The sequence below is a fragment of the Vulpes lagopus genome, chromosome 1 (assembly GCF_018345385.1).
Source record: "Vulpes lagopus strain Blue_001 chromosome 1, ASM1834538v1, whole genome shotgun sequence".
Lineage (NCBI taxonomy): Eukaryota > Metazoa > Chordata > Mammalia > Carnivora > Canidae > Vulpes > Vulpes lagopus.
In genome coordinates, this window is record NC_054824.1 from 32332316 (window position 1) to 32351193 (window position 18878).

An 18878-nucleotide genomic window follows, 5' to 3' on the forward strand; every position below is an offset into this window, starting at 1 on the left:
CTCATTTTAATGTTCCAATCTGTCACAGACTGATACTTTCGGAAAATAAATTTCTAGAAAAACAAAATAATAAAGACATAAAAAAGAGAAGCCTAGGGGAGTCTGGCTGGCCCAGTCAGTGAAGCATGTGAATTGTAATCTCGGGGTTATGAGTTCAAGCCCCACGTTGGGCAGAGTTTACTTAAAAAAAAAGAAAAAGAAAAAAGAGAGAAGCCTAAAGCTTATTATTATCACATTTAAAAAAAAAAAAAACCCTCCAAACTTATAAAATTACTCTCAACTTGCAATAAAAGTTTCTAAATGTTTCCCTTCAATTGCAAGGCTAGTATCAGCAACACAGTTTGCTCCACAAGTCATACTCTGAGTAGCCCTACTCCAAGACTGACATGTAGAAACTGAGTTTTTACTTAAATGCTTTCTCCCAGCTGAAATCATCCCCATACTATCCACACTTCCTATACAGGTTCTATTTACTCTTCACGGCTTAGCCCCAAATCCACACTGTGCTCTACTATGCCTACCCAGTGGTTCTTAACTGGGAACAATTCTGTCCCCCCACCAGGGATATTTGTTAATGTCTGTAGGCAGTTTTGATTTGTACAGGTAGACAGTACTACTGGCATTCAAGTGGCCAGAGATGCTGCTAAACATCCTACGATGCACAGGAAAGCCATCCACAAAGTCAATAGTACCAGGGCTGAGAAACTCTAACTTATACCAACCGCTCCCTTCCCAAATCATCCCCTTTACCAAATTCCCATTATACTCAAAGTAACCACCAACCCAGCACAGAATGACACACAGCCTGGCACAGTTTCATATCTGCGACATTCCCCAGCTCAACCATAAATTCCTCTGAAAGATGAAGACCATGAGAGCATCACATCTGCATCCCCAATGGTATTCAGTAGATAGCTTCGGATGAGCTGCTCATCACATACCTGTCAGCTAATTTGTCTCCTTTCCCACCTGTTTGATGCAATGTAAATAGTTCTAACTAATTTCTCCATCAACACATCCATTAAACTACTTTTAGTTTGCATTTAAAAAAAAAAAAACTTGTTTGCATTAAAAAAAAAACAACAACAGGAGCACCTGACTGGTTCAATAAACACAACATGTAATTCTTGATCTCAGGGTCATGAGCCCAAGTCCCATATTGAGCACAGAGTACACTTAAAAAATAAATAAATTAATTAAATTAAACTTAAAAACAACAACTTGTATTACTTAGCAATGTGAGGCCATAATAAATCTTTAGCAAATGGATTGAAAGATGTGGTCAGCTTGATTTTATTGTTTTTACATTTTTTGTCAAGATCACGTTTTACTTCCTTAAAGAAAAAAGTCAGCCAAGTATAAAATATGCATTTAGGATGCTGCTATCTTACGAGACTATGAAAATTATACACAATTGCTTGTACATGAGCCTTCTGTTAATTAGAGAATACTTTACAGAAGAGCTGGTCTAGCAAAACTTGCCATAATAATCAAAATCCTCTGCAGTAAGGAGGAAATCCTGCTGAGGACAGTATTTTCTACAGGCAAGAATTATCAGCCTTCAGCCAAAGGCCATGCCTTTATCAATGGCCTGAGATGCTACTCTGTACATTGTGTTTTTGAATGTGTTGTTCCCACTTCTACAACAGCTAATCCTCAATTGGGTGGAAAGTGATCCCAAGAGATGATCTGGAAACTACTTCTACTTACATTGAAAAGTAATGTGAGGAACACCAGATAATTTTTGCAATTACATTCTATAAGGTATCATATAATTAATTCACGTTTCCTTTGTAGGCACAAACTGATACCTCTGAGACAAAGTCTGGATGCTCTTGCCTGCATTCTATGGAACCACCCTGTCTTGGATTGGCCATGTCATCAGCTTAGCCTTCCCTCTTTGGGCTACTGCGCAATGTTATGAGCCTTGTCTGCTAAGAACTGCAATCATCTAGCTTCAGCTAGACACTTGGTTCTGTTTGAATCCCACACAACTGCCACTGGAAGCTTTCATAGCTTTTTCAAATCTCCACAGGCACTCACCCTTCCCACAGATGACCCTAACTCCTGCATTTCAGATAAGGTGAAGTCTTGAAGAGTACCTCCAAATTCTGGTGTTTCCACCTCAAATTTCTCTATATCTTCTTCCATGGAATTCTCCCTTCCATCTCCACTCAAGAAAGTAAGTGGAGTAATTAAAAGAAGGAAGAGGAGAGAGAGAGAACAGAGAGCCAGTACAAAGAAAAATCAAAGTATCTTTAAAAGGTCAAGGAGTCATTGTTTTTATTCAGGTTTTTATGAGATCTTGTGGAGACCTTGCAATGTGCTAGGCTGTCCTGGGAACTAAAGAAACAGAGGTGACAAAACAAGGCCTCTAAATTGATGCAGTGCATAGTCTAGTGGGGGGGAGGGGGTGGAGGGAGATGGGGCTGGCCAAAAATGAACTTCCATATGAAAATGGCAGTCAGAATGGTGCCTCCAGGCCAGGACAGTACTCTGTGGAGAAGGGGTGGGAGGGGAGTAGGGGGCACTGTGAAGTTTGGCAACATGTAAGCAAAAAACAAATGCACAGTATCAGAAATATAAAAAGAAGGAATATAAATTAAACAGCCCCTAGGATGATGGGGGAAAGGAGCTTACAGGTAGGTATTATATGAGAAGGTAGAGAGAAAGGAAGATGGAAGGCAAAAGAGGAGTTGCAACGAGGGGGACAGAGGTAGGAGCAAGTAAGTTACTTTCTCCTGAAATTGGAGATTGTGGTCTTCTGTATAACTGAAGTTCATCCCTTTAAACAAAAATTTATTTTGACATTTTATAAAAAATAATTTTAGTTTAGAAATCTTTCTAAAATGCACCATGTGCTCCTGCATTGTTTAACCGAGTACATCAAAGGAAAACATGCCAAACCTGATTTAATCTGTTCTGGATGAAGAATCATCATTATAATCCATCTTTGTACTTTGATGTGGTGCACTGACATTCTCAGAGTCCACTTATGTGTAAAAGTCTGCTATTTTACTCTCTACCAACTAAAGCCTGAAACTGTGCTTCTGGAATTCTCCAAGTCTGCCTTCAGGAGTCAGTTGTCACTTCTCAGTGCTTCCCTTTGTGGCTCCTTCATTGGAGCTGAAAATGGCTGTGGACTATTCCATTCAGCTGTCTTGAGGAGAGGCTCTGAAGGGCGGTCCCCTAGCCTCCCAGCCCCCCAGCCCAATCCCACAGTATGTGGAGTCACCAACTGCCTCTCAGAGACCCCTCTGGTTCCGTCCACGTCTCCAGTTCATCCACACAGAGGTTTGAGAAATCTGATAGATCTGCATAAGAGAAGTAATACTACAATAAAATTATCTCTAATAACATAGATTCTTCATGCCACTTATTTAAGAAGCGGTAAAATACAGGTGTCTTTGCTTTTTGAAAGTTCACAGTACACCACTTCACTTTTCTGAAAGGCCTACATTAGTACCTATTTCCACTAGCTGAAAGAAATCCAAAGAGGATTTTCACCTTCATGAAAAAGGTGAAAAGCGAAAATAGTATTGTTTGTCTTGCAGCAAGCCTTTGTAGAAGCAGAGTGCACCCCGGCAGCAAGAGTGGCACCCCCAAGCTCCTTCCCCAGAACTCTACTCAGCAGCTCAGCATCAAGCTGCCATAGGTTTTAACCGTATCTATGAGCATCTATGCATTATCTCCATTTATTTTATGCATCTGTTAGCAAGATGTGTCTTAAGGTATCAAAAAAGCCTAAGAGAGGTTATATTTTAGTTTGGGAACACTCAAAAATCTTTTTATATAAATTAGTGGTAATTGCCTTTTGGCTTTATCCCATTTCAGCTTATGAAGTTTCACAGGAATGTTCTACTTTGGATAGCCAGGGAAACCTGTAAATCATGTCCCTCACAGCCTTTTGTTTTCCAAAGCAGACTTCTGTGTACATGTTCCATGCTGGTCCCACTCTGGCATGGTTCTGAACTCTAGATAAGCTTGATATTTTTGATGTGGAAGCTACAGAAACAATATTTCTTTTTCATTCATTCAGCAAATGCTACATGCCAAGTTCTTTAATAGGAAAGAGGTATATAGAAGTATGAAGGTATAGAAAGATGAATGGAACAGCCCTGACCTCAAAGAACTTAGAACTTGTAGTTCAAACAGCCTGAGTACAAAATAATTATAACCAAGGGTGGAATGTGTTGAGGCCCCAGGATAGCAGTTCCATAGGCTGCACCATGGAGGCTAGAGAAGCAGAGCCTCCCCGTTTGGAGGGAGGATGAGAAAGGGAGGGGTGTGGGGAAGACTTCACTGGTAGATGGTATAGGCTTCAAAGAGAGGAGGGAAATCTGGTCACAATGCAGGGTGAGCACAGGCTGAGGGGATGTTATGAGAAAAGGCATAGAAGGCAGAAGTTAAAAAAGACTGGTGTATTTTTATAGTAGTCAAAGGAATGGAAAGAGAAAATGCTGCAAAGGTAGGTCAGAATCAGATCACCGAGGCCCCAAAATGCCAGGGCAAAAAGTTAGGCCTTGAAGCTGTAAGCTGTCAGGAGTCAATAAGGTTTGTCTAAGTTCTCTGAACCTAACACACAGACTTAATCTTGTTAAAAGGATAAAGCCTTTTTCTCTCCTTTAATGGAAAAGGAATTCAAAAAGTGAATTATTAATCATCTCATCCCTGTTAATAATCTCTTAAAACCAAGTCTGCTATGAAAACAGAACTGTGGAACTAACCTTAGAGCCTCCATTTGTCTTGTTCTCACTACAGGAAACACCTATCAGTGGAAAAGGAGTCATCTAGTCTAAAACAAAGGGCAGCACTGATACACAATTCAAATTCATTCTTCTCACAAAAAACAAAAACAAAACAAAACAAAAAAAAACCAGGGAGGATGACATCTATTTCAGTTCACACGCTCATACAAAATATTTTTTTTGGGGGGGGGGGGAACCTCTTCATTTTCCACTGGCCACTTTTATTTAAGTGAAATTTTCTAGAATCTTAAAAACAGCCACCTTCCCAACTCAAAAGGATGCTATTTTTCTGTCCAGCTCTGATACGACTTTCTTTGTCCTCGTCCAAATAAACATACCTGCCCTTGAGACTAACCTACAAGCCAGATAATTTTAACATTACATTCCATATGACTCTGTTACCCTCTGTTTTCCATGTTCATTTATTCTCCTCAGATTAGGAGTTATGTGGGAGGGGAAAGGATCATGTCATGTATCTATTCTGCATCCTGAATATGGCTAAACACTGTGCAATAAAAGGTACTAATACATATATGGGAACTGATTAACCCAATTAATTTCCAAAATAGATATCCCTAAGGACTCAATTCTGTATTATTCATATTGGTTCATATGTAGAATAGAAGAAAAAACTTTAAAATTCAAAGCTAGAAGAACTCTTCAAAAGAAGGTTCTAAACCAGTTCTGAAAAAGCATCATTAGGGATCCCTGGGTGGCGCAGCGGTTTGGCGCCTGCCTTTGGCCCAGGGCGCGATCCTGGAGACCCAGGATCGAATCCCACGTCGGGCTTCCGGTGCATGGAGCCTGCTTCTCCCTCTGCCTGTGTCTCTGCCTCTCTCTCTCACTGTGTGCCTATCATAAATAAATAAAAATTTTAAAAAAAAAAAAATTGAAAAAGCATCATTATTGTGAGATGCAAATCAAAACCAAACTGAGATACCACTACACATCCACTAAAATGACTATAATTGAAAAAACAAATAATGAGTGTTGGTGAAGATGCAGAGAAACTGGAACCCTCAGACCTTGCTAACAGGAATATAAAATAAAACAGCCACTTTGGGAAAACAGCTTGGCAATTCCTCACAAAGTTAAATGTAGAGTTAGTTACCATATGAAACACCAATTCTTCTCCTAGGTATATGTCCCAGAGAATTGAAAACATATGATCACACAAATGTTCACAGCAGCATTATTCATAATAGACCAAAAGTGGGAACAATCCAAATGTCCATCAACTGATGAATGAATAAACAAAATGTCGTCTATTAATACAATGGAGTATTAGCCATAAAAAGAAATGAAGTACTGATACCTACTACAACACACATGGACTTTGAAAACATTATGCTAGGTAAAAGAAGCCAGACACAAAAGGCAACATACAGTGGGATTTCATTTATGTGAAACAGCCAGAAGAAGTAAATCCAAAGAGAGATAAAGAAGATCAGTGGTTGCCAGGGGCAGGGAACAGGAGGGAATGGAGAATGACTGCTAATGGTCATGCATTTCTTTTTGGGGTGAGGAAAGGTTCTGGAATTAGATAGTGGTAATAACATAGGGAATAAACTAAAACCATTGAAATATACAGTTGAAAAGGGTGAATTTTCTGGTATGTGAATTATATCTCAATTAAAAATAACAATAACAAACAAAAACAACAACAACAACAACAACAACAACAGCCTGATGAGAAATCTGAAGCCCAGAGAAGCTAAATTTCTTGTCTAAAAACAGAAAGCTGAATAAATGGCAGCAAAAAGGGGAGGGTGGAGGAGCACCTGGCTGGGTCAGTTGGTAGAGCATGTGACTCTTGATCTCAGAGTTGTGAGTTCCAGCCCCATGTTGAGCACAGAGTTTGCAAAAAAAGAAAAAAAAAAAAAAATGTCATCACCAGAACCAGACTGTTTCCCAACTCCCAATGCAATATTCTAGGTCTACAATGCACTGTTCTAGGACTGTCAGGACAAGCAGTGTAGACTTGAACTACTAATTTAACAGTTCACACCTCATCAGAAGAGACAGATGAATTAAATGATCTCTTCAGTTCCTTTTGGTTTTAAAGCAATCTGAGTCTTCTCTTTATGAGCATTTCCTCTCTGCTACTATACAGTAGAGCAGGGCTTCTCAACCAGCTGCGATTTTCCCCCCAGGAGACATCTGGGAATATGTGGGGACATTTTTCATGGTCACAACTGCAGGCAGGGGGTAGTAATAGCTACCACTTAGTGAGTAGAGACCAGGCATGCCACTCAGGGTCTGCAATGCACAGGACAATCCCACAATAAAGAATTATCTACACCAAAATGACAACAGTAATGCTGGTGATACAACCTGGCTTAGGGTATGACCAATTTCATTTTTAAGCTTTTCCAGGAAGTTCTGTTCTAGAGTATAACGACTTCAAGCAGCAGTTCTATGATTAGAGGACTGAGAGGCCAGCACCAAGCACAGATAGGAAATAGACACTTGTTGGGCAGCCCGGGTGGCTCAGCAGTTTAGCGCTGCCTTCAGTCCGGGGTGTGATCCTGGAGACCTGGAATCGAGTCTCACGTTGGGCTCCCTGCATGGAGCCTGCTTCTCCCTCTGCCTGTGTCTGTGCCTCTCTCTCTCTGTCTCTCTCTCTGTGTCTCTCTGTCTCTCATGAATAAATAAATAAAATCTTAAAAAAAAAAAAAAGAAATAGACACTTGTTACCTCCCATAATAATTCCACAGAGTCATTCAAATATCCAAAGGGATCAGGTAGTTAACAAAAAGGCATGAAGCCACAAGCACCTAATAATAATTTAAGACTATTATTTCCATCTTTCAACAACAACAAAAAAACTTCTGCTGACTTCCATTCTTCATGAAACATATAGAACCCTCTCAATATAATCTTGTAATTTCCACTTTTCATAAATATACATGCCAAGAAATACTTCATATTATAGGAAAAAGAACAGCACAAGCTCAATAACAAATGGCTCAGAGTTGGGAAGACAGTAGAAATGGTGGTACAGAGACCCCCAAAGGCACATGCCCCGATGCAGAGGTCACCATTAATCAACTTTGATGTATCCATGTCATGATGGAGTAAGGCCCTGGAGTCAAGAGATCTTCAGATGTCTGAAGAAGAGTAGGAATTCTAGACATCTCATATTTAAAATCTTTGCTCATTTTAAACACATTTTAAAACACTATATTAAATAAAAAAAAAGAAGGGGTTCTAGCCTCTGCAACTAGACTGTGACCTCTAGCCTGTACTAACCCTAATACACAATGTCAACCCTAATAAACAATATCAGTCTCAGGTCTTCCTACAGATGTGTTCCAATCTAACTCAGGACCTATTGCCTGACTGGAACAATAATTTGTTTTTCGTTAATTAAATATGAATAGCTCATTTAGAGTTGAAAATTCATAAAAGACCAGAGAATTATTATAGACTTAAATGTAAATGAAATCCACAGTATTATTAGTGGCGACCTTATCATTAAGCTCTGACAACTTTGAAAATGGTGATCCTGAGATCCAGAGAAGTTAAAAGACTTGCTATGCCACCCTGCCACTTAGGGCACCAGAGCCATAATTTGAACCTAGGTCCTTCTACTCCTAAAATTCACATTCTTTCCATTTATCATCTTGTTTGTATCACACAAATTTCTTCTATCAACCATGCTTATGAGGCTCTTTTAGTAAATTACATATAAAGCATTTGATCTTAGAGAGAGAGATGGCTAACAATAAGGAAAGCACAAAAATTACAATTATGCAAGTGGGCAGATAAGGTATATAAATGCAGGCTCCTTCTGCCTTCCTGCACGTGCCAACTGTATCTTTCCCTCTGCTCTCCCACAGGCCTTCCTTCCCTCTCCTACAACCACCAACAGCCCTGCCTCTGGCCTCTCAGTTTCTACCCACTCTTGCATCAAACTTCCATAGTAGGCTGCTATATACTGATAAACTCTTTCCACCCAAAAGGACACATTATTTACAGGGTAGAAAACAAGGAATGATCTGCCTGTGGAGAAAAAGTCTCCCAAGAACAGAGGATCCAAGATGGAAAGAATGAGAACACATGCTTCTACTACCACCATTTGTCCCAGGAGATCTCATGTTGCCCAAAACGTCCCAAGAGATTAAAACATCTCTACCCTGGACCTCATCCCAGCCAATCTCTCCTTCTCCCGTATTACCCTATTACTTTCTCAACCCATGCTGCTCCCTCCAGCTCAACACATCAAGTCAGTTCTACTCTGTCACACAAAGCAAGAGAATTGCATTTGAAGTAAATCATACATTTGGTTTCAGGACATCCAACAAAACATTCAACAGTGTCTTCAAAGACTGACTATTCCAACTTCTCTTTAACCTCTGGCTCCTTCCTCTGTGACATGGTTATTAGGAAAATGGATGACACAGATCTAGTGTCTATACCTTCTGGATTCTATGACAAGGCAAGTTATTTGAAATTTCTGAGCTTCAGTTTCCCATTCTACTAGAGAGTGAAGGAAGCCAGGTAATGAATACAAATGGCTACCAAGCCAAGTTACTTTGAGGAATACAAATAACAAACATAAAGCCTTGGGTACTTCCTGCACATGGTATGAATGATAGTTGTTCTTGTTACTATTATAATTATTATGAAATACTAGCTTTCCATTTCAACCATTTCCATCCATTCCATAAATGAAATATCTTTCCATTTCCATTCCAAGTATCAGTCTCTACAGAAGCAAAGTCATTGCTTTCATGCCAAGGATACTGTGGCTACAATTATCGGCCAAATAGCCAGTGCGTGGGGACCCTGGAGCTGCTCTTTAGCAGTCCTGCCCCTCCCCCTTTCTCTAACTTGAGTTCACACACTATTATCCTAGGCTGTTTCTGGGTCTGCAAGACTCAGGATCTCACTCGCCTCCGAGCAGGGGCTTTTCTCACTAGTAATGTGGGATAAAAGCACTAGACACAAAATCTTAAGACAGGGAGGGGTTCAAATCTGGATTCATTGAATTGAATGATCCTAGGCATGTTACTTAGTCACCCTGTACCTCAATATTCTCATCTGAAAAAGGAGTATAATAAATACAGTTTGTAGGGGAATTATGAGGATTGAATAACCTGTAGGAAAAATCCTACCACATCTGGGCACAGGTAAACATTAACTGTTCACCTGACCTTCTAGTGCTCTAAGGCTCAGCAAGGTAGTTAGGCATATTTGATAGTCCACCTATTCCAGTGTCTTTCTCCCTGTTTCTACCAATTTCTCCCACAAAGCCCCCAACTTCTTTTACCACCATCTGCCTGACCATCTACCTCATAGGCAAGCTCCCCACGAATGTTTTGCAAGCATCAGAATTCAGGTTTCACAGTCATGATAATCAGTTTCTTCACTCACCTTCATTAAACAGAGATATCCCTTCTCTACCACCTCCCCCTAGATTTGGGGTGAGACGTTTGCAGAAGATATTGTCTATCCATCAGTTCAACATGGTGTCTCACATTTCTTTTCCCTTTTACTCATACACTCAAAATACTCTACATTCAGTTATGCAAATCTCAAAGAATCTAAGACAGGGCTGGCATAAGCCCTGGTCCTTTCTCCTCTGGTGCCAGTTAAGAGGATTATAAAAATATTTATAATTATAAAATTTTATTATATAAGAATTAAACATATATAAAATTTTTTAACATATAAATAATTAATTATATAAATATAATGCAAATATAAATATAATTTACATCAACAACCAATCACAGTAGTTTTCCAGCTGATCTCAGACAAAGCTCCAAAACTTCTCTCCCACTCTACAGGCAGCCACCATCCAACAACCAAAGCTGTTATCTGGGATGAAATCTACTTGCTAGGTATAGGAAGGCTTAAATCAAACCAGGAATTCTAAATTCATGTACTAGATACAGCAAAGAATAGTGATCAATTGCAAATAGTAAGCACTTTGTAGGTAATGAGTCAATATGGTTTAGTGACTCATGTTTGACATGCTGTGTACCTATAAAGTGTTAAAAAATTACAGAATTCTAATTAAGTGATTTATTTGGGGAATGACCTCAAATATTAATTATTTAATTCAAACTTCAAATTTCAGTAAAAAAAATTCCTTATAAGTTTACCAGAAACTATAATACCAGCATGCAACCTTGGCTTAGTAAGTTCTATGTACTATATATAATTTTTTTGATGATTAAAGATCTTACATGACCCAAGTTTTTAACTTTTTTAATTGTTTTATTACTGCTATTACTAGTATGCTACTGTTGATGAGAATATAACAGAAATCATAGATAATACACACTGAGTACTTACTATGTACCTGACACTCCAGCTAAATACCTCCTGTGGAAGACTGCTCAAAGCAGTTATATACAGAAGGACCCATTCCTATCCCATTTTTACAAATAAAGAGTCTGAGATTACTGGCATAAGGCCATGCCCTTCATCAATGGCAGAGCTAGGATTTGGATAGCCCCTGCCTTAACCATGAGATTATTATATTGCCTCCCAGTGATAATCTGTGGATGGAGCAGAAGGAGGTGCTGGACTTGAGTATAAGCTAACTCCAGAATTAAATAAATCAATTTAACCCAAATACTTACTTGGGCTAGTAAGTAGTTTATCATAAAAGGTCAGTGCAGCCTGAAACTGTCGGATGGGGACCCGTGCTTACAGAAGTGGCCAACTCCCATTCAAAGAGCTATCCTAATGAATATAATTACTAAAGCAGAAAACTAGTATGCTTCAAATCAGATGGGAATGTCATGAATGAAGACCATACTCCCACTCTTTGTGTTAATACCAAAAGGAAAACAAACTAACTCAAAAGCTATGTTGGTTGTGTTGTTTTGGGTTTTCTGTTTTGCTTCGTTTTATTTTGAATAGAGGATTGGTATGCAGTAACAGCTGCTGACTTTAACTATACTCCCATTTACCAAATAGCACCGACTGACCTGTCAAGCAAGTCAGTTAATTGGGTCTCTCTTCTTCTCAGCCCTCTACTCCCAAATCCACTAGGCCCAAGCTGACAAAGAGCCAATTCCAGGTCTGAGCCATCATTGGTAGGAAATGGAAAGCACATCCTGAAGTACCTAAAACCCTTCGCCCTCAATCACAGCCAACATTCCATTTCCGGTTTCAGGAGCTCTGAGCAACATTGGCAGAGAGCCCACAGAGGTCTCACAACAAGGAGGACACACCCTGATGTACAACACGCCCTGCCCTTCCACCTTCAGGGGTCAGTTCCAGGAAACCCCCTTTAGTACGAGCCAGCCCAAAAGAGTTAGGTCCCTCCAAGAATGAGAAAGCTGTCAATGGTTAACAAAGGACACCAGATCTAGGGGACCAGCTGCATTGTTCTAGGCTCCAGGGGTTGTACCAGCCTTAAAGTACCTGGGTTTGTTGGCAGGGGTCCCCTATCTGCCAGCATCTCATTCAGCTTTCAGTGCTACATCAAAGCTGTCCTGAGCCAGAAGGTGCTTTTCCTAGGTTGATTTATGCTTTAGAGTTTGGAAAAAAAATAATCAAACATAAAAGAAATAACAACACTTCTAGTTACCATAGTACAGTTCCTGAGTAATTAGTCAGTGCTGGCAGATAAACTCAGATAAGCCTATTTTTAAAAGAGGACAGACAGAAGGGAGGCTGCACTGCCTCAAACTACATTGCTGGGTTGTGGCTGCTTGTCGCCCTCCAACCTCCAACCCCCACCTCTCCTGGCCTCTGCAACTGCCCCCCCACCCCCACCATTTTGGAAAATACTGATCACTACTGGTCTCAACAATCATTCAACAGGAAGGCTCAAAGATATGTCTTCATTTTTTAAAATGATTTTATTTATTTATTCAAGAGAGACACAGAGAGCATGTGCACATGCACTAGCAGGAGGGAAGGAAAGAGGGGGAGAGAGAATCTCAAACATTAAACATTTTCCCTGCTGAGCACAGAGCTCAGGGCAGGGCTTGATCTCAGGACCTAAGCTGAAATCAAGAGTCTGACCCTTAACCAACTGAACCACCATGCACCCCTCAATAACGTGTTTTTAAACTATGACTAGAAAAAGGACCTGAAAAAAATTGAGCATAATCAGAAGTGGGAAATTTCCCTCAAATCTCAAATATTAATAAGCATTTGCCATTTTACAGGGGAAAAAAGTTGTTTTCACTACAGTACTAATTTGGAAAGCCAGGGTCCTTTTTCACATAATGAATAGACAGTATAACAAAACTTATCACAGAAAAATAATGTATATAGGAATGTAATTTGAATCACAGTAACTTCTGTTTCTACCTAACTCTGCAGCTACAGCAGCACCCATTTATAGCAGTTCCTACTGAAAGTTTGCTGAAACTTGGAAGAGCCTCCTTTTGAGGTTAGAGTTTGGAGGGTGACTTTTAAAACACTTGACATTTAGCAATTAAAGCAATAATGTCTTGATCCCATTTTTTAAATCTGCATTTCAAAATAAAGAATTTGGGGTTTTTTTGTTTTTTTTTTTCAAAATAAAGAATTTTAAACTTTCATATATAATATCCATATGTCACACTAATTTTTATTTTTAAAAATGAAACATTCTCTAAGAATCTAGACTTTTTCTATCCTATCATCCACTTCTAACTTTACTGGGAAAGGAAAATCATTTCAGGATTTTTTATAAATTAAACAAGAAGGGGCTCCTGGGTGGCTCAGTTGGTTACGTGTCTGCCTTTGGCTCAGGTCATGATCTCAGGGTCCTGGGATGGAGACCCAAGTGGGGCTCCCTGCTCAGTGGGGAATCTGCTCTCTCTCCCTCTAACCCTCCTCCTGCTCGTGCTCTCTCTCAAATAAATAAAACATTAAATAAATAAATAAATCATGAAAACATCTAAAGAAGAAATATTATTTAATTTGGTATCTCACACTGCTTTTTGCCTGCTTTTTATCACTACATTTGTTTTCCTTTTCTGTTCTGACCAAAAAAAGAAAAGAAAAGAAAAGAAAAGAAAAGAAAAGAAAAGAAAAGAAAAGAAGAAAAGAAAAGAAAAGAAAAACACAGAAAAAACAAGATTCAAATAGTCTTAAATTCCCGCACTATGGAAACCACATTATATTCCATATTATATTTGTCAAAATTTCATTTTCTCAAATAGAAATGTTTATTAAAAGTATCCCAATACAAATGGATAAAAAGCCCCTAATTTTCTAAGAGTCCATGCCCTTGATTATATTTATATTTTCAAGTTTAAAACTTTGGGAAATAGAAAAATGAACTAGAAAAACTGAGGTCAGGCCTTCAGTTGGGATATTGCTAAATCTCCCTTTCTATAACAGACCTTATATATTCACTACAATTCCATATAACTCCATAGCCAGCTGCTAACTTTAAGATTCAAGAAATGTGCCTATGGTCTTTCCAATTAAAGGGGAAAATTCCATTTATTAGCCTATTTGATCCCTCATATTCCATGTTGTTATGGGTTGAATTGTGCTCCCCCCCAAAATGCTGAAATCCTAACCCTCAGTCCCTATGAATGTGACTTTATTTGAAAAGAGGATCTTAGCGGATGATCAATTTAAGGTGAAGTCATTAGAGTAGGCTCTATCCAAAAGGACTGTGTCCTTATTAAAAGGAGAAATTTGGATACTGTGACAGACACACAAGGAGAACGCCTTGCAAATATGAGGCAGATCTCAAAATGATTTATCTACATGTCAAGGAATGTCAGATTGTCAACAAACCATCAAAAGCTAGGAGAGAGGCATGAGCGCACAGTCTCCCTCACAGCCCTAAGAAGGAGGCAATCCTGCCAACACCTTGATCTAGCTTCCAGAACCCTGAAAAATGTCTGTTGTGTAAGACCCTGATTTTGGTACTTTGTTAATGGCAGCCCTTAGGAAATCAATGCACTTGCCTTCCCTTACAATCACATCCTTGTCCTTGCCTGCACTCCCAACTTACTCTTGCTTCTCCTGGCCACTTCTTACTAATACGCTCCCACTTCCCTAATCTCACTCTACATCGTCACTTGCCAATGCTCTTTGGCTCTGTTTCTCATGAAGGATACTTCCGGCATTTTGCAAGGGCAGTTCTTCTGGGGAACCATCCAGCACACGATAGGATGTCAAGCATCCCTGGAACTCTCATTCCCCCAGGGTGCGGCAGTGCCCAAAGAAGAGAACTGTTCTGGAAACTTGAGAGCCACCTGCTAGCTAGAATATGACTCAGGATCTCACCATCTACTATGTCTGATCTCATCAGGGCAGTTAACTTCAGCTTCTTCATCTGCAAAATGGGAATAAATAATCACCTTGCCCTGCGACTCTGAAGGTTCAATGAGTTAAATGGACTAATGCAGGGTGCCCAGATGCCTTAGTGGGTTAAGTATGGGCTCAGGTAACGATCTCAGTGTCCTGGGATGGAGCCCCACATCAGGATCTGCGCTCACTGGGGAGTCTGCTTGTCCTGCTCCCTGCTCCCGCTCCCTCTCTCTCCCTCTCCCTCTGCCCCTCCCCCTGCTCGTGCTTGCTGGCTCATGCCCATATGTGCGCAGTCTTTCTCTCAAATAAATAAATAAAATCTTTAGAAATAAAGAAAGAGGTTGATGAACCAGGCTCACTCTCACTAGTTTCTGGCATTAGAATCACTTAGGAATTACTGCCCAGTCTTAGTCTATTCTACATGGTCATATCCTGACTTGAACTGCCTTGTAACTCTTTTCCGGGGCCTTCTCACACAGTGAAGCTTCACTGAATACATTCTGTGGTGACGCAACAGCATCCTGGTTAAAATATCCTGCATGTTTAAAATAGCTATATGTCATGCAAACCAGTAGAGTATGCCTTCTACAGTTACAAAGATCTAGACAACTCTGAGCACAACTTCCATGAGTTCCCTGGCTACTCTCATCTCCACTTGAAAGTATAGCAGCAGCCCTGGACAAAGCTCTGTTTTTTAACTTTGCATCCAATTTCTTTGTATCTTTTCTTCCCCATGATGGTCTCTCTCCAATATCCAAGGGTATACAGCTCCTTTCACCCTCCTCCACAGAAACCCATTGGCCCTGCATTCTCCCTGTTTAAATGGTCTGTATCCCAAGCCTTTGAGCTACAGAGAGCACTGATTTGTGTCATACGGGCCAGAGTTTAAGTCCGTTCTCCTGACCCTCACAGACACCTAGCACCTAACAGCACATAACGCAGACCCTGGTACTTTGCAGGTTTTCAATGACTGATGACTGCAAGAGTCAATCAATGCATGAATGAATGCACTGCAGAATGAACAGAGGAATGAATACATTTAGGAGTCAGGAGACCTGGTGTCCATTTAACCCTTTCTTAGCTCTACAGTGAGTGACATAAATGACCTCAGGGTAAGCCACTTAACTTTCTATGCCCAAATTTCCTTCTCTGTGATTTTAGGTGGTTGGACTTCACAAGAAAATCTCTTTAGGTTTCTTCCAGCTCAACCGAGCCCAGAAACTTTTAAAAAGATTGAAAGATTTTCTTTTTCTGACATTTTAGTCAAGGCAAGCACAGGGGTAAAGATTTTTCTAAAATCACATACCAGGGGTCTCTCCCTGCCAGTATCCCTTGTTAACTGGGGACAAAGGGTTCCAGACAGCAGGCAAGCTGCAGAAACTGAAGCCATCACTGAGATGCTGCGCACTACAGAGTTTGTTATGGGCTTCTTGCAAGAACTTTATGTCTACCCTTTTCTCAAATGAGGTCCACAGGGACATCTGCCACCTGCCCTCTTCTACACAAAGCTCCTCCCTTTCCAGCCTGAACAAGGTGGACTCTGCACTCTCCCAGGCTCCAAATCTAACCCAACTCCTCTCCCTGCCATCTGCCTAAGGCTCCCACATGCATATTTTATGATTTCTGGCACATTTCCCTCCTTATCTGACATTCTGCAATGTATCCCTCTGCCCCTATATTATTTCTCTCTGATAATGTGTTCTGAAAGAGCCAAGTGTCCTTGGGCTGTACTTTATTACTGGTGGTTTTAGCTTTCCTATCTTATCTCCCCACTCGGTCCCCACCTAAATTCCTTGAGGGCAGAGACCACATCCTCTATTCTCCTCCAGTTCCCCACAAGAACAAGAACAGAGCTGGGCAAGCAGCAGACCCTTAGAAGATACCTGTTGAATAAATAAAATAATGAATGAATGAAACAATTGACTGATCTTCATGTTTTTAAATTAAAAAGTCACATTAATCTATTTCCTGAATAAAGTTCCCAGGACAATCCCTTTCAGGTATACAACCAGATAAATTAAATTTTAAAATGGCACTTTGGGAATAAACTATTTTCTGAGGACTCAAATAAATGTTATTTACTACAATATGAATGACAGCAACATTATAAGTTGCATAAGAAATCTGCTTTTTAGGTATCCATAGCATAATAATGTGGCATCTCTTATTTCCTTATAAAAGCAGATTTTACCTGGAGCTGGGGAGGACAAAAGGGCAACCATGCCTTGGTGTTAATTATTTCATATATTACTGTTAGTGTTATGTGTTGAAGCTGGAGAATTCAGCCAAGTCAGACAAGATATGAGGATTTTCTCTAAACAGATTGTTTAAATCTATCGCTGATTGGGGCAGAGCACCTTTTTGGAAATACGGGAGATTCACTTAGCAAAGTCCATTTCTAGTTACATTCCTTCCTTGTGGTTTAAGAAACTTCGGCTAGAACCAAACTGCCTTGGAATCAAATTATTTGTTCTCTCATGCACTTGCTAATCACAGGTGGTCACCAAATAAAACAGCGCCAATGACCAACACAACACTGCCGGGGGCGGGGGCTTTGCCTTCAAAGCTTAATATAGCTTAATGCTATAAGCCCTATTAACCTCCCCAGGCCCAGGCTGACAGTTAACCTAAACAACTTCACGATCTCTTAGAAATCATTATTCTTGCATATAAGCATATATTTTCTTATCACCAAAAGTATCAATATTACATAATTATAGAAAAACTGTGTATTAATATAACAGATAATATAACTGGAGGGACTTACTGAGGATTATCTGAGACCTAAAAAAGTTAGGCCCATTAAAATAGATAATTACTGTTTATGGGCTGTACATATGTGATAACAGATTATGTTTTCGAGTTCAAATCAAACCATGTGAAAACACATATTACCAGGCAGGGCAGTCAAGGGACCTGAGACACCACAGTAAAACACCAAAGGAAAATAATACAGTCACTTTGAGGTTAATATGTATAAATTTAAAGTTAAAAAAAAAAATGCTGCTAGAAGGATTTATCCACTTTTACCCAACTGATGAAATCAGAGCAGTTTAAAGCTAGAATGTAATTCTGAGTTTACATTACAATCCGTTCTACCTCAGGCAGAGATAGAGCAGCTTATCCAAGCTTACACCACCAGCCAGAGCCTGTATTAAAACTTAGGTCTCTTAAGTCCAGCTTCATGTGCAAAACACATAACAGTAAACTTAAAAATTAAAAAAGGACATAGGTAGACAATAAATACTTATTAATGGATTTGAGGAAATAGAGATGCACAATTCAGAACTATCTTCCCCCTTTGTAAATTACCTGCTGACAGGATAAGCCAAGTAATTCCCTGAAGTTCTGACTTTGACTTGTCCAACATAACCGAGGCTTCTTAATGCAGCAGATCAGCCCTTTCATAATCAATAAGATGCTATTGCAACAATTATTGAAGGATACAACTTGGTGGTGAAACCAAAAGCTTTGTAGCATTCTTATGAAGAAGTTCATTTGAAAAAAACCTATCCACAAAATATGGGTTTCCTGACAGAAGTGCAGTTCAGTAGAGAAATCTATAAAAGACAGGTATGACTAAGCAACCACAAATAACTAGAAATACAAAAACTGTCAGGAGTCTGGGGACCACCACATGCCTGCATATAAAGATAAGTTGGAGTTTCCCCTCTATTGTTCCTAATGAAAAAGAGGTCTTTTTTGTACTAGTATTTCCTTTTAAATAAAAAGTCTCCATGGTGTATAAGGCTTTATAAACAATATTTTATTCCATACTCTGTCGCACCTGCTTCAAAAACAAATTTTGAAACACTCTGGTTGTTGCTGGGCAGGCAACTGACCAGATCAAATTTTAAGCAATCAATATTGCATTTTTGATTAGTTTGATTGTGTATCTCC

The 18878-nt window shown here is 39.6% G+C and overlaps 1 protein-coding gene across 1 annotated transcript in view; it reads right to left on the minus strand.

The window, feature by feature from the left end:
• Positions 1-18878, minus strand: part of SH3BGRL2 (SH3 domain binding glutamate rich protein like 2) — an 80177-nt gene that overhangs the window by 42452 nt on the left and 18847 nt on the right. The window lies entirely within an intron of this gene.